The sequence below is a fragment of the Protopterus annectens genome, chromosome 10.part0, assembly GCF_019279795.1.
Source record: "Protopterus annectens isolate FY-2018-M chromosome 10.part0, PAN1.0, whole genome shotgun sequence".
Classification (NCBI taxonomy): Eukaryota; Metazoa; Chordata; order Ceratodontiformes; family Protopteridae; genus Protopterus; species Protopterus annectens.
The window spans coordinates 881,383,541-881,400,211 of record NC_056744.1 but is presented as its reverse complement, the minus strand read 5'-3'; positions in this window follow the sequence as shown (position 1 = coordinate 881,400,211).

The following is a 16,671-nucleotide window of genomic DNA, read 5'->3' as shown; positions in this document are numbered from 1 at the left end:
GGAAAAGTTTTGAAATGATTTATTGTGGACTTATTTTTTTTATATCACAAAAACCTGACATTTTAACAGGGGTGTGTAAACATTTTATATCCACTGTATGTCCACCCATTGTTTTCTTGTGAATTGCTTATCAGATCTCTCTTCCCAAACTTTCCAACCTCCTCTCATAGATTCCTGTAGTTATTGTGCAATATTTTATATGCCCCACTAATTATCCCCTTTTTAACAGCAGCTTCTGTTCTAGATTTAATTAAAAACTATACCAGAACAAGTATTTCACTTGGGGGAACATATATTTTGTGAGTGTAATGAGTTGGTCGATTTTTTTAAATTCCTTACAGAATACTCTGTCAGAAACACTGGGTGAGCAAATAGTTGTAACTAAGGATATGATTTTTTAAGTTGGAGACAGGATCTGAATTTCCTAGATATAGTAAGGCCTTACTAAGTTTAATTATGTTGGCTGCCAAAATAAGCAGTTAATAGAAAATGCATATCGAAGTCTAAACCAACTGTATTTAAAATATTGACTATTGTAAAAGAGGTAAAAGAACTGGAAAAGGGATCTTTAGAAAAGGGAACCAGAAAGTTACATATAAATAAATGGAAATTGTGGGAACAATACATGCTAAATAATGTTCAGGAGGAGGGGTAAGGTTTAAGAGAAGGCAGGAATTCATCAATTTATGTAATGTACAGATGGTAGTTACAAAGGGAAAAAGATATGCGATGTATAATGTATGTAAATGAAAAAATATTAATATGGTTTTCTTTTCTGTTAATTTAGGCTTGCCTATGTCTTAAGTGATACTTTAATAAAGGTGTTTAAAATGTTTCTAACTTCTCTAATTAAAGATGTAGCATAAAACTCTAAGACAAACTGCAAGAAGAGATTAAAGAAATATTGCAAGGCAATGGTAAACTGAGAAACTGCAATGTCAGGATTAAGACTGGCACATATGTAACACCATAATCCTATCTACAGGTAACGGTATTTATCATTATAACAGTATATGAGGCTAAGTTGGAATTCAAAGATATTACAGAAACAGTAGCTAGATCAACAGAATGGATACCTACTGGCAGTTATTCCTCCAAACAACAAAGTCCAGATAAAGTGAGATTTTTTTGTTTCCTCAATGATAACCAGTGAGGATATTTCGAGAGAGAGAGACAGAGACACTTGACATTTAAGTAGCAATCTAAGCAGTCCTTTGGAGTGTTGCTACACGTGGAGAAGAAACACCCTCTTTAAACCTTTGTAAATCTAATATTTACAAAATCATATCCTCTTTCCTACCAAACTTTCATAGCGGTTAAACTCTGTGAAAAGTGGCATGGTACTAAACTTATAGAAGACTGGTATACTGTCACACTGTAGGAAAATACAAGTGTGCAGGACTTACCAATGAACACATACTATATTAACAAACATTTTGGGAAAAGAAGCACCTCAAGGGTTGCATAGTCAGTGTATTCTAGTGTCTTAATCAATTTGCCTTTTCCCTCTTAACTTCTCTCCTTTACTTGATATGCAATTCAGTTACTTTAAGTACAATCCTTCATTTAGTTAAGAATATTATTTTTCTTTAACAGAGGGAAATACCTGGCTGTCTATCTTTTTGCTTTCTACTTTGGGTCTCATTGGTCAACAATACACTTTCAGAATCCATTTGGGGTCAGTGTAAGTCTTTGGACCCAGTGGATTAAAGATCTTAAATGATGCCACACAGAGTGCTAAAGCACAAACCCACCTCCCTACATTTTTAATCACTGGTATGAAGGAATTCTGCCTTACATGCATTTGAGTTGAATAGTTATCAGTATATATTCTGGTGTCTCCAATCTTGTAAATTATATTATTTTTCAAAGTATTAAAATGTTGTGTTCCTTTTCTGCATATGATGCAAATTTCACCATGTCTATGTAAACCTCTCCCTGCACTATAATAGTGCATTTCTCCAGAAATTTCTTGACAAATTCCACACATTTCCTTCCTTCCTTACATTTGCTCTAGAATACCAGTAAAGCTGATAAGCTCTCTACTAGACATGTCCTCTAGTTCAATAAGTTTCTACATTACCTGCTTGGGGTGAAGCTCTGTATTTGCCATTTTTAACTTTGGTTGCCATGACCTGAAGATTTGCAGCTGCATCAGTGTGTTCAGAGTGTGTCTTTTCCATACCTTGAATTTTTTGATTGTTTGATGCAATATAATCAGTGAGGGAGAAAGAAAAACTTATTTAAAATATTTCTGTGTGCATTTGGGTTATTTTACTCTATAGTGATGGCAGCATGCTTTCCTGTGGTTGTACTATTTATGGTGCTAACTCCCACCTTTCCATGTCGGTTTCTCTGTCCCCAATCCCTTCCTTGGCTTGCTGACCTTATATTTAATTTTGATAGGCTACTTTTATTTGTGTTTCTCCCCACCTATAACCAAAGCAGGAAATATACTAGTGCTTTGTTTTTCTAATGTACTGAATTTTTCTTACCTTTGGCTTAGGTCAATCTGGAGCTACAATTTCAGCTCTTACAGCCTTGCTGCCATACTGAAACTCCAATGAAGGAATTTTTTTTAGTCTCTGGACCTCCCATGGATAGCAGAGCTGGAAGAAAAACTAGGTACATCCAAATAAAAGAGTCTGAAATTATTTCTGCTACTGGTGAGTTACACTCACTGAAAATCCTGTGCTCTAATGGCTTTACACTTGAAAGCTTTATAATAGTGGTGCACAACGTCTGGCCCATGACACAATGCCATCTGGCCCCCAAAGTAACCAAAAATTTTTAGCAAAATGAAAAAATGGTATGCCTTACTCCAGTCACGCAAACTTTTCAGCAAGTGCTTACTTAATTGCCTGCAGTTGCGCACACCTCTAATTTTAGTTGCGGAATTAACTATTCTTTGTTGTTTATAACTTGTAGTCTGTAAACAGTAGTAACTTTCTGCAAGAGTTTGTAATAAGTCATGGCTGCAAGCCAGAATAAAGTTAAATGCAAAGTTGATATAGAAAACAGGCAATTTCATGACGACTGGATGGAGCAGTGCTGTTTTATTCAGCAGGAGAAGAACATTATTTGTCTCATGTGTCAGTCCACAGTTGCGGTGCTGAAAATGTCAAACTTGAAATGGGATTATGAGACAAAACAAAGATTTTGACAACGTGGTTGGCGAAGAAAGACTGTCCAAAATTGAGGTGTTGCGTCACTAAACAGCAGAACATTTTTACTAAGAGATCGACAGACTTTGACGCTGGATGTGAGGTTAGTTATATTTCACTAATGATTACCAAGACTGGGCGTCCATTCACTGATGGTGATTTTGTAAAGAACTGCATGATACTGTAGCTGCAACAAAAAAGCTGTGTCCAGAAGTTAGTAAGAAAATAGAAACATTCAGCCTGAATCACATGACCATACAGTGCAGGATTACTACCTTGTCTGGAGATGTCATAAGGCAGCTGCCAGACAAGGCAGTATTGTTTTCATATTTTTCTTAGGCTGCCACTGAATCATCTGATGTTGATTTCACAGCACAACTGCTTTTGTTTGTTCATGGAGTATCTCCTACTTTTGATATTACTGAAGAGCTGATAGGCATGGGCTCCCTTAAAGGACAAACAAAGGGGGGTCAGATCTGCTAGAAATAGAAGTTATGTACTCACCATAAAGTTCTATGTCTGTTGTCCATCTCGCCCTTCATTCTGACATGTGGATTCAGAGCAGAGGATTGGCTCCAACTCGGCCGATTACAAAAGCTCGAATTCTCTAAGTGGCAAGGCAGGTATCCCATAATGCAGTGGTATCAATCCACAAATCTTGTTTGCTGCTATCTATAATAGAAAGTAATTATACTGTACCATCAGGTAAAGGAGAAACAATAGTGAAAGGTCTCCAACATAAGGAAAGAGAAAAATTTCCTACCAGGTCCTCTAGGACTATATGGACGGGGGTAGGTGGGTGGGTTCGTAATAATGAAGGACGAGATGGACAACAAACATAGAACGTTATTGTGAGTACATAACTTCTATATGTTATGTTGTCCTATCTCGCCTTCATTCTTACATGTGGGACAGTGTCCCTAGCACCTTTTTTCTTGAGTGGCTCACAGGAATACACTCTTGAGCACTGTGAACCAAAGGAAGCTCTGTCCTTGGAGGCCAAATCAACTTTTTAATGAGTAATAAAAGTATGTGGGTTTGCCCAAGTCACGGCTGCACAAATACTGTCCATTGAAATTCTGGCTTGAAAGGGAGTGGATGTTGCTACTGACCTGGTTGAGTGACCTCTAACTTTGTAGGGGAGTGCCTTGTTATTTGAAGAGTATAAAAAAGTTATGCACTTAGAAAGCCAATTAGATAATGTGATTTTAGAGACTGGCATACCCTTTCTTGCCTCTGAAAAGGATATGAATAACTGATCTGACTTCCTGAATTCTTTTGTTCTGTGGAGGTAGAACCTCAGTTGCCTATGCACATCAAGTTGGTGAAGTCTGTATTCTGCCTTGTTGGTATGATTAGGGAAAAACATTTGAAGTTCAATTGATTGGAACCAAATCTTTGGGACATAGGATGGATTAGTTCAAAGTGAAACCCTGTCTTTATGGAAGATCAAATAAGGTGGTTTAACTGAAAGCGCTTGTAGCTCTGAAACTCTTCTAGCTGAGGTTATGGCTACCAGAAAAATCGTTTTCCAGGAGAGGAACTTTAGATCTCAAGTGGATGAAGGTTCAAAGGGTGGTGAGGTTAAGTGCGATAGGGAGAAGTTTAAGTCCCAAGGAGGGACAGGTTGTTTAAATGGAGGTCTCAATAAGGAAATGCCTTTCAAAAAGGCTCTACACAGTCTATATGCCATCAAGTTAGGCATATGCTGTCCTAAATGGAAACTGGAGATCGCTGCTAGCTGGACTTTAACTGTGGCAGTGGCTGCACCTTGTTGGAAGACATCTGAAAGGAAATCCAAAATTGAAGAAATTGGGGCAGTGAAGGGTTCTATGTTTCTGTTTTGCACCCACAAAGAAAATCCATTCCATTTATTAGCATATAATTTTCTGGTAGAAACCTTATGAAAGGATATCAAGATATCTTTTACTGCTGGAGTAAAATCCTGAAGCCTGACTAAGGTTGGAAATGGAGCAGCCAAGCTGTCAAATTGAGAGTGTGGAGAGAGGGATGGAGTGTTCCTGACATATGTGTCAGCAGCTCTGGACTGGTTCCAGAATCCATGGATCCTCCAGTAGATGAGGCCCCAGAAAAGGGAACCAAATTTGATGAGACCAATATGGAGCAATGAGAATCATCTTGCTTCTCAAGGATTTTGCTTTCTAAATGACTTTTGATACGAGGGGAAATGGGGGAAAGGCATAAAGAACTCCCAAAGGCCAATTGTGAACAAGTGCATCTCTCTGTGTCCCCCCCCCCCAGAGGGGGGGATTAGGGCAAAGTAGCTGCTGCATTTGGCATTCATAGGGGGTGGCAAAATGATCACAGCAAGGCTGGCCCCATTTGTGGAAGATCTCTTCCTTTATGTTCTAATTCAGAGGCCACTTGTGAGGCATCAAAATTGCCCTGCTGAGCTTGTCAGCTACCACAATGGACTTTCCTGGTATGTGCATTGTGACTAGAAAGCATTTGGAAGATATTGCCCACTGCCGAACCCTCAGAGTCTCTTGACAAAGTGGGTATGGTCTGGTTCCTCCCTGTTTGTTTATATACCATACCACTGACATTGTCTGATTGGATTGCAATCATCCTTAGAGTAAGAGTGTCGTGGAGTACTTGCAATGCCAGAAGTACTGCTCTCATCTCCAGAACACTGATGTGCAAATGGGCCTTGTGTTCTTGCCATATGCCTTGGACTGTCTTTCCCAGGTAATGCCCCCCCAACCTATCTGGGAAGCATCTGTGGTCACAGAAGCAACAGGTTGATGTGGAACGAATGGTCTCCCGATGGTTAACTAATTGGAGTGAATCCACCAACGAAGATCCTTCTTGCAAGTTTCTGTTATTATGATTGGGTGAGATAGAGGAAGTTCCTGAAGTGACCACTGAGAGAAGAGTAACCACTGTAGGATTCTCACATGCACCCTGGCTAAGGGAATGAGGGCTATGGTTGAGGCCATTGTTTCCAGTAGTTTGAGCACTATCTTTGCCTTGACCTTGTGTTTGGGAAGAAGAAGCAATATCTGTTGTGTGAGATTCACAATTACAGAGGGATTACATTGATCAGTCACAGCATGTAGTTATGATAAAGAGTAGTGAAAGCTAGGTTAAGAAGGGAGGTGATGATTAATGATTAGTGATCAGCAGTAGGTTTCATACCAGGAAAGAGCATTACAGATGCGATGTTTGCTCTGAGAGTGTTGATGGAGAAGTACAGAGAAGGTCAGAAGGAGTTGCATTGTGTCTTTGTGGACTTAGAGAAAGCATATAACAGGGTGCCTAGAGAGGAGTTGTGGTATTGTATGAGGAAGTCGGGAGTGTCAGAGAAGTATGTAAGAGTGGTACAGGATATGTACGAGGGTAGTGTGACAGTGGTGAGGTCTGCGGTGGGAGTGCCAGAAGCGTTTAAGGTGGAGGTGGGATTACATCAAGGATTAGCTCTGAGCCCTTTCTTATTTGCAATGGTGATGGACAGGTTGACAGACGAGATCAGACAGGAGTCCCCGTGGACTATGATGCTTGCAGATGACATTGTGATCTGTAGTGAGACTAGGGAACAGGTGGAGGAGACCATGCAGAGGTGGAAATATGCTCTAGAGAGAAGAGGAATGAAGGTCAGCAGGACTAAGACAGAATACATGTGTGTGAATGAGAGGGAGGATAGAAGAATGGTGAGGATGCAGGGAGTAGAGGTGGCAAAGGTGAATGAGTTTAAATACTTGGAATCAACACTTCAGAGTAATGGTGAGTGTGGAAGAGAGTACAGACAGGATGGAGTGGGTGGAGAAGAGTGTCAGGAGTGATTTGTGACAGACGAGTACCGGTAAGAGTGAAAGGGAAGGTCTACAAGAGGGTAGTGAGACCAACTATGTTATATGGGTTGGAGACAGTGGCATTGACAAAAAGGCAGGAGTCAGAGCTTGACGTGGCAGAGTTGAAGATGTTAAGATTTGCACTGGGTGTGACGAGGATGGGCAGGATTAGGAATAAGTATATTAGAGGGTCAGCCCAGGTTGGAAGGTTTGGAGACAAAGCCAGAGAGGCAAGATTACATTGGTTTGGACATGTGCTGAGAAGGGATGCAGAGTATATTGGGAAAAAGATGCTAGGGATGAAGCTGCCAGGTAACAGGAAAAGAGGAAGGCCTAAGAGAAGGTTTATGGATGTGGTGAGAGAGGACATGCAGGTGGTTGGTGTGACAGAGCAAGATGCAGGGGACAGGAAGAAATGGAAACAGTTGATCCGGTGTGGCGACCCCTAACAGAAGCAGCCAAAAGAAGAATAAGAATAATTCTGTCAGCGGGAAGGTGCGCCATCATTGAAACGGTGTCTGTTTCTACACCTATAAAGGTAACATGCTGACAGGGCAACAAAGCAGAATTTTGCAAGTTTATTGTAATGCCTAGCTAAGCGCAAATTTGTAGGATCATGTCCCTGGCCTGTTGAAGTAGATGCTTGGTGGTGGCAGTTAGGTGCCACTCGTCCAGGTATGGAAACACTCGGAATCCAAGACGTCTCAAGTGAGTCATTACTACTGCCATGCATTTGGTGAACACTCTGGGGGCTGTAGTGAGACCAAAGGGCAGAGCATGAAAATGATAGTGACTGGCTCCCAGCCAGAAGCGTAAGTGACTCCTCAATGCTCTGTCCATTTTTATGTGGTAGTACGCATCTTGGAGGTCTATCGAGCACATCCAATTGTCTTTCCCTAAAAGGGGGAGTTATAGACTACAGTGTCACAATTCGGAACTTGGACTTCTTTACTGATTTGTTTAGTTTCCTGAGATCCAATATAGGCCTCCAGTCCCCTGTTCATTTTGCTACTAAAAAGAATCTTGAGTAAGTTCCGAATCCTACCTGGTCTGCGGGGATGGTTTGGATGACTCTTTTGTTTAGCAACTTTTGGATCTCTATGGTTGCTTGATCCCTGTGATTGGATGGAACATCCAGGATTTTCCTGGTTGGAGGAAGGGGGGAGGAAAAGGGTATGGTGTATTCTCTGTATATTGTTTTGTACCCACTTGTCTTTTGTGATGTTGTGCCAGGCTTCTGGGTACAAAGATAAATGTCCCCCAACTGGCTCCAGAGTAGCACAGTTAGGCCTACTTTCAGGACCACTGATAGGGACGTCTGCAAAAGGCATTACAGTCGCCCTGGTTCTGTGGACCCCCTCTACCTCTAGGACAGTGTCTACCATTATTTTCTCCCCCTCTGCCCCTGGGGAAGGAATCACCTCATGCATCTGGAAAAAATCTCTGCAATTTCTTGAACCACATCTTCCCTCCTTTCTGCCCTTTAGGATAAGGTCTTGAAGGGATGTAAAAACGTACTCCAATGGCAGACAGAGTTTTCCCTTCCTACTTGCATCTGGTGAGTGTATCCTTAACTTTTGGTCCAAACAGTGAGGAACGTTCAAAAGGGGCATTTGTAAAGGTAGACTTAAAGGGTTCCACAAAGTTACACAAGCGCATCCAGGAGTGTCTCTTCAGGGAAACTCCTGAACCTGCTGCTCTACTCACTGCATCTGCTGCATATGATATCAGTCTCATGGAGGAGTTCACTATGGAGTTTAAGGTGGATAACTGAGCAGTAACCTTTTCTGATACCCCCGCAGTTGAAGTACCTTGCAGAGTATCTCCTAGTTCCTTCTGGAGATCTCTCTGAAGCCTTGTAAAATGACTAAGATAATTCAGCGATCTGAGGGTAAAAGGCGCTGAAGAAAAAACACACTTCCCATACCTGTCCATCATTTGAGACTCTCTGTTCGGTGGATGGACAGATGAGGATGTCTCTGCAAGTTCCTTCTTGGTGGCTGCTACCACCACCATAGCATCTACCGGCACACCTTTTATCAAGAAATCCTTTTCCTCGGGGGCTGACAGAAATTTGTTTGGCCTTCTAAGGACTGGCGTCATGGTGTCAGGTGATTCCCATGCCTTTCGACTGACCAAGTCCATGAGCTCGTCAAAAGGCAGAGACAGCCAAGAGGGTGAAGGTTGAGATCTGAAAGCCTTCAGGTACACAGACTCATCATCAGAAGGGGTGATGGTAGTCCAGCTGCCTTTCTGTTTTAGGATCTCAAGGATATCTACAAAGGAGATATCAGAGGACAACTGTGGGGACCCTTCTGATGGCTCGAGGTAAGTGTCAGAGGTGAGACTCATCAAGGGGGTCTACATGCTTCCTCTTGCATGTTTTCTTCTGAGAAGGCTCCTCAGAAGGGTATTCTGGGCAGGTCTCAAAAGAATGGGGACCACCCAAAGGGTGTTCCTGAGGCTGCAGATCTCTGCTGTCCTGTGGATAGGGTGGCGCTGACACAGAGGCAAGTGCTTTTGGGGGAAGAACATCAGCATCCTTGTGTAGAGCTGCATATTTGGCTAGCGTGCTCATCAGCTTGAAGGCCGACACCACCGGTACTGAATAACAGAGGTAGCCCTCGGTTCCAGGGGAAATCAGCTCTGAAGCCAATGTAGGAGCCGAGCTGAAGCATCAAGAGGTAGACTCGGAACCAAAGAGGCTCGGGTCCAAGAATCTCCCTCTGGACCAACTGGTGAACTTTGGCTCCTAGACACTATGGATGGCACCGAGAGTGTCGGAGCAGATATCCGTTCCGGTAAGGCCTCATGGGGTGCCAGAGCTTAATGTTCTACTACAAGCTTTACTTCATGTTCTGGCTCCAATAGACCGTTATGGCTTGGAGGAGGAACAGTAGTAGATGTAAAAGGTTTGGACAGCTCCAAAACCAGTTGGGCAGGAGCTGAGAGCAAATTTGCCAGCCCCAGCACCTTCAAAAGTCTGTGCACCACCATCTCCACATCTTCATCAAATATTTTTACTTCTAGAGGACCTAAAGGAAAGGGTTGTTGTGAGCGAGATCTCTGTAAAATAGGAGTTCTCAAGGTAAGAAAGACCAGAGAAATATCTGTACACCAGCTGAGTTGAAGGATACTTTTTCGGCTCCAAAGTTCTTGAGACCAATGTAGGCACATCAATGGTAATAACCTCAGTCGACTCCGAAGGCAGTGGAGCCAATGAGGTGGAAGTCTTAACAGTTTTAGATATTTTTTCAGGAGGTCCAGATCTCTCTGAGGACACTGGAGATGGCCTCTTAACAGTCTTTTCTTTTTGACTAGAGGAAGACTTTGCAGATTGAGAGGATGAAGAACTACCTAAAGCTTCCTCAAAAGATGGTTTCAGGAGACCTTTCAAAATAAGCTTGTTTTTCCTTTCTAGAAGGACTCTAGAGCTAAAGGCATGACAAAAAGTACAACTCTTTTACAAGTTAATGGCCCTAAACAGTAGACACATACAGTGTGCCCATCCATGATGGAGATTTTTTTATTACATTTTTGGCACTTGTTAAAACCCGAAGGTTTATGATCTTTTTCTTTAGACATACTAGACAACTCTAACTAGCAGCAGATGTCACAGGAAAAAAAACAGGCAAACAATTAGCTAGGTCCTCTAACTTAAATGGACCTCAACTACAGGGAGGATAAAAACACACCACACAAATGGAGAAGTAATAGGAAGAGAGGACTAGGTCCTCTAACTCAAACGGTCCTAGCCTTGCTAAAGCAGAAAGGAAAGCAACAGTATAATAAGAGGACTAGTTCCTCTAACTTAAACAGGCCTAGCCCTATGAGAAATGAGGGAAGAACACACAACTAGAAAGACCCTCTAATGAAAAAAAACAGATTTTGTTATATAAAGAAACATGCCACACCTGAAACAGTCAGCTAAGCTACCTACGCTTAGAAACAAATATACGCACGAGTAGGGAAATCCTAATATTAATCAGAAAACAGACTAAAACTAGAAAGTTCTCTATAGCAAATACTCTATATAAGCTAATGAAAAGCCGATAAAAGGCTCAACAAGAAAAAATAGCAACACTTTGACAGAAAATTTCTAAGCTACCACTACAGGATACCAATAGAAACACAAACAGCCCTGCGGAAAAACAATGGCCAAAACTGCTGACAAAACAGCGAAACTATTAACCACCACCTAATATTCACTACCATATAAAGCTAGTATTCTAACTGTATTCTAAGTATTTTCTAACTAAATCCAACTATATCCTAACTATAAATGCAAGAAATAATACAGATGAAAACGTTCACTTAGCCAGGGCCAAGAAGAGCACTTCTGAACTCGTAGAGCGACAAATGAGATCTGAGGATTGATACCACTGCATTATGGGATACCTACCTTGCCACGAGCCAACTTCGAGCTTTTGTAATCATCTGAGTCAGAGCCAAGGATTGGCTCCAAACCCGCATGAAGGCGAGATAGGACAACATAACATCAGACACTGAAAGAGTTTGACAGGCTGGCTCTGGATATGACAAAATTGGTGAGCATAACAACTGATGGTGCACCAGCTATGACAGTAGAGAGTAATGGGCTGGTGTCATTGATGAAAAACATCTGGGAAATCAAAACAGGCAGTTAGTAAACTTTCACTGTATCATAAATCAGCAGAATCTCTGTGGGAAAGATCTTGGTTTGAAGAAGTAATGAAGATGGTAGCAAAAATTGTTAACTTCATAAAAAGTCGAACCCTTAACCATCATCAATTCCAGCAGTTTCTTCAGGATACTGAATCGGATCACAGTGACCTGCTGTACTACTGTGAAGTACGATGGCTTAGGGTAAAATGCTGAGAAGATTCTGGGAATTGCTTGATGAGGTTACTACATTCATGAGAAGTAAGAACAAGGAAAAATAAGTTGCCTTCCTTACTGACAAATCATGACAGGCTAAATTGGCATTTCTTGTGGATATGACTGAACACTTGAATGATCTTCAAATTAAATTGCAAGGGAAAAAACAGCTTGTTTGTGAGGTTGCAAACCATGTGTCATCATTTCAGACGAAGCTTAAGTTATTTCGATCGCAGGCAGCATCAGGGAATTTTATCCACCTCCCCACGTTCCAGTCAATGCTGCAGAAACACCAAGGCACTGATACGCAGTCTGTTATTGAAAAGTTGGATGTTTTGATTCATTTGACAGTCTGTTTCAAGATTTTGAAAAGCACAGACTGCAGTTAAAACTATTTGCAAATCCATTTGGTGTTTCTTTTAATGACATGGAGGCAAAGTACCAGTTGGAACTCATTGATCTCCAGTCATCAGATGGACTCCTTGCTACATTCAGAGAAAACAATCTGATTGACTTTTACAAGAGTCTTCAACATAGACTTCACTAAACTGTTTGTAAATCTGAAAGACAATGCACATGTTCATGCAAGTATGTTTGGCAGCACATATCGCTGTGAACAGACATTTTCACAAATGAAGCTGAACAAACGTAGCATTTGGAATTAGCTAACAGACAATAACCTTGAAGCATTGTTGCATTTGTCATCAAACAGCACTGAACCTGATATTGCAAAGCTCGTTTCAGAGATGCAGCCACAACCATCACACTAACTGCATAACCTACTGTTGCCACAGACGAGTGTGTTCGAAATGTAATCACATTCAATGTGAATACTGTGACTCATTTTACTAATATACTGTTTAGTGTAGTGGTCTATGTTGCAGTTTACTGCTGTCTTAAGTAAAAATGCCAGTTACCTGTACCTATTGTTAACTCGTAACAACTTACTATGTTATGTGGCGGCCCAGAGATGCATTAAGAATTCGTATAGTGGCCCTCCCCACAAAAAGGTTGTGCAGCACTGCTTTATAAACATCCCTGGAGTATGTTTTACACCTTGCTTCTGAAATTTGTTCAAACAGGCAGAAATGTGGGTTAGCAGTTTTAACGAGAGAGAGTTACCCGGCGGTGTAAACCTTGGCTCAAAATGATTGTCACTGTTGAAGTGACACCCCAACCCCATGTGCAAATGGGAAAAAGGGGTTGAAGATAGATGGATTTGATACTGGCCATGGTACTGATACTTCAAATTAAAGATATTTGCACCCTCTCAAAATACAAACCAATATTATTATTGCAACTTGAGGTAAAAACGTTACATAAAAATCTTAACTAATAATTGGAGAAAACAGCGCCTATGATAAGGGAAAGAAATCACCAACCTTTTAAGGATAGGTTTGGAAAGCCAGAACTGTTGAAACTAAAGGTAGATGCTTAAACACACACACAGAGCATAAATAATAAAATTGTAGTGTTGACAAGTTTTGAAAAAGCCTCTGACTTGGTTGAATAGCATTTTATTTGGACAGTAACTGTCTTTATGGTTTCTAGTTATTTTTATTGGGAAATGTAAGCTGCTTTATGCCAAACTTACATTTTAGCTTTCTAATGATCCGCGGTGGTACAGCGGTAGCATTGTTGCCTCACAGCAAGAGGTTCTCCCATTCAGTTCTTGGCTGGACTGTGGGGAGTGCCTTCTGTGTGGAGTCTGCATGTCCTCCCTGCAGTTGGGTGGGCGTTCGAAAGACATGCATAAATGGGCATGCCTTCGTTGAAGGTTGAACATCAAGCTGGCATTCATGAAAATCTACTGCCAATCATTAGAAGACCGGAGTTCCGCTGTGGCGACCCCTAACCGGGAAAAGCCGAAAGACAGACAAACTGATGGCTGGCTGGCTGGCTGTCTCCAAGCTCTTGACATGGATGCCTCTAGTCCCCATCTTTACTTATTTTGGTGGCATTTAGTTTACATAAATGCAATTATTAAGTGTATTAAATAGCAATGTCATACATTCCCTCACTTTATGTCATTTAGTTTATGCACATTTTCCATGACTGGTTCAGAAAGTATGGCATCTCAGTCAGCCCCCTAAGATTGACAACATCTTGGCTTGTGGATGATGTACTTAACTTAGGCTTCCAAACTAAAATTAATTACAACTATAATCAAGAATGTAATCTATGTTTTTATCACTTGAGGATTATTTGTGAATCATTTCATCAAAACATTTTCCACTTACACATTTCACTTTCAGACTACTGTGGAGAGGCTACATTTTGCAATTTAAGTGCAGATATTTGGGGATTCTAATGTCAACGAGGCCCAGTAAAGAGAATGATCTAAATGCTAAGCCCATAGGATGGTCAATTTCCCTCCATTTCTCTTACCAATCTGATTGACATGGGTATCTTGAGGCAGTGTAGCAATTGCCTCATGTACACTGACAAATCGCTACTCCTAAATCACCCAAGTACAATTTGGGAGAGATGCATCTACACTAAGAATCTGGAATCCTTGCTCTCTCATGCACAGAACAGCAACACTGTACACAATACACCTCCTTCGCAAACCATGCACTCAACACATACACCATCATACGCAGAGGTACTCACCAGAAAGTTACCTAAACACCAGAGACCTTCCAAACACAAGCATGCTGCTACACCTAACACAGCACCTACAGCATTCAATACACATAAAAACACAAGCATCAGTGTCTCACCAAATCAGCACCTAAGGCAAAGCACATCTAAAGCAAACTTTTTGGTCATACCTGACTCCATTGTGAGACACACATATGTCCAACTCACCAGGCTAGACAATCAGAAGGTTACAGTCAGCTGCCTATCGGATCTGTCAGATCACACATGCACTCAAGTCTCTCAAAAACAAGTAGCACTATGACTCTGTCACAGTTTATGTTGGTGTGAATGACTTCAGACACACCTCACCGAACTATATAAAGAAAAACATGATTGAGCTCTCTGAATGTGTGTCCCAGGGGGTCTGCTTTACATTACTGAAAGTCCATAACATCAAAGTCAAATTTACCGAGACGAGAATAACTAAACTTAAAATGCCAAATTGCATAATTTTTCTAAGGGCAAGTAAACACTTGCCCTATGTGAGGAATACTGCCCTTTTCCCCACTGTAGTGTGATCCCAGAGTTCGTATATATAGTTCGGGGGTTTGGGGGTGCATCCCTCCACATAGGTGCGTTTCACACAGTATAGTGTGTTGTAGTGTAGTTTTAGGCAAGTGTTTACTTGCATTGGGAAAAACGACATATGGGTCGGCATTTTTAGTTTCATTATTCTAGTCTCAGAGAATTAGTCTTCAGTTTTATGGACTTTCGGTAATGTGAAGTAGATCTTGCCCAGGCAGGTACATCTCTAGACTTGAGCAGCATTCATTCACCTAGGATGATACCACAATATAAACAAAACATGACTGACTTCAACAATTGGCTTAGTTTCTGGTGTCATTCTAAGTGGAGCCAGTTCCTGTCGGTCTGGGATGACATGGTTGACAGATCATGCTGCTTTGCGAGATATTTTCTTCACCTGTCACCTCTAGGCTTTCTGTTACTGGTTAAGGCACTTGCCTCCTCCATAGCCATAGTGCCTTTTGCAGGCAAGGTCTGAAGAACAAAATTTCCGATGTGAAAATATCACTAACAAATAAATTAAAGGTTATGCTGCTAAATGCTAGGAGTTTAAATCAGAAACTGTACTCTCTGGAAGCACTCCTCTCCCTGGAGGATGTTGATGTCTCTGCAGTCACAGAAACTTGGTTCAGGGCCGCAGACAGTATCTCGGCCTTGCAAGGCTACAATGCCTTCCACACTTTCAGTTGGCAAAATGAACGTGTGAGAAACAAAGGAGGAGTATCTGTCTTCAAAGATATATATTCCTCTAGACTGGTTAGACAGGTAAATTTTATGGAGTTACTCTAAGTTCAACTAACTGTGGGTAAGACCTCCCTTCAAGTCATCATTAGCTATAGGCCCCTTCAATGAACCATGACACCCACACTGCTTATTTGGACCTACTTGATCAATCAAATTACAACCACACACTCTAGTCATGGGCAATTTTAACTTGTACGAGTACCAACATGCTCTCACAAAGGTTCCTGAACTTTAACACTAATGCCCTGGAAGAAATAGTATGCAACTCCTTTGGGACTCACATGTTCTCGACCTGGGCCTCACCAACATGGGTGACAGTGGCACCACCACAAGTATAGGACCCTCGGTTAAATCTGATCAGAAATCAGTCACAGTTGAAGTAGCTATAATACCCGAACCCCTCTTAGGTGAAATCAGATCAAAAAAATTCACCAAAGCTAATTATACCCTCCTAAGGGATGGCATAAATAATTTCCAAGCTCCTGTTCGCACAGATGGCATTGACAACTATACTAAGGTAGATATGCGCTGTACAATCACCTATACAAATGTAATGACACTGCTTTACCTGATAGAATCAAAACAAGATCCTCAAGAAAAAACAAGCCTCTCTGATGGGTGTCTAGCATTAATAAATTATACAACAAGAGGAAGAAGCTGCTGTCTAAGAAAAAAATAAAGGGCCAGCACTGGAAGAACACCCTCCTCTGCTTGAGCAAACAAATAAGACAACTTGTAAAACCCTCAAAGCGCAACTTTGAAAAAAAAAATAGCAACCATAGTTAAGGATAATCATAAGGAATTTTTCAGTTATATCTGTAACCTAAAAGGTAGGACCCAGATGTGTTGAACTAGCTGTGGATGGCATCACACACACTGATACTGTGAAAATATCTAACCTATTAGCTGAACAGGTTTGGTGAATA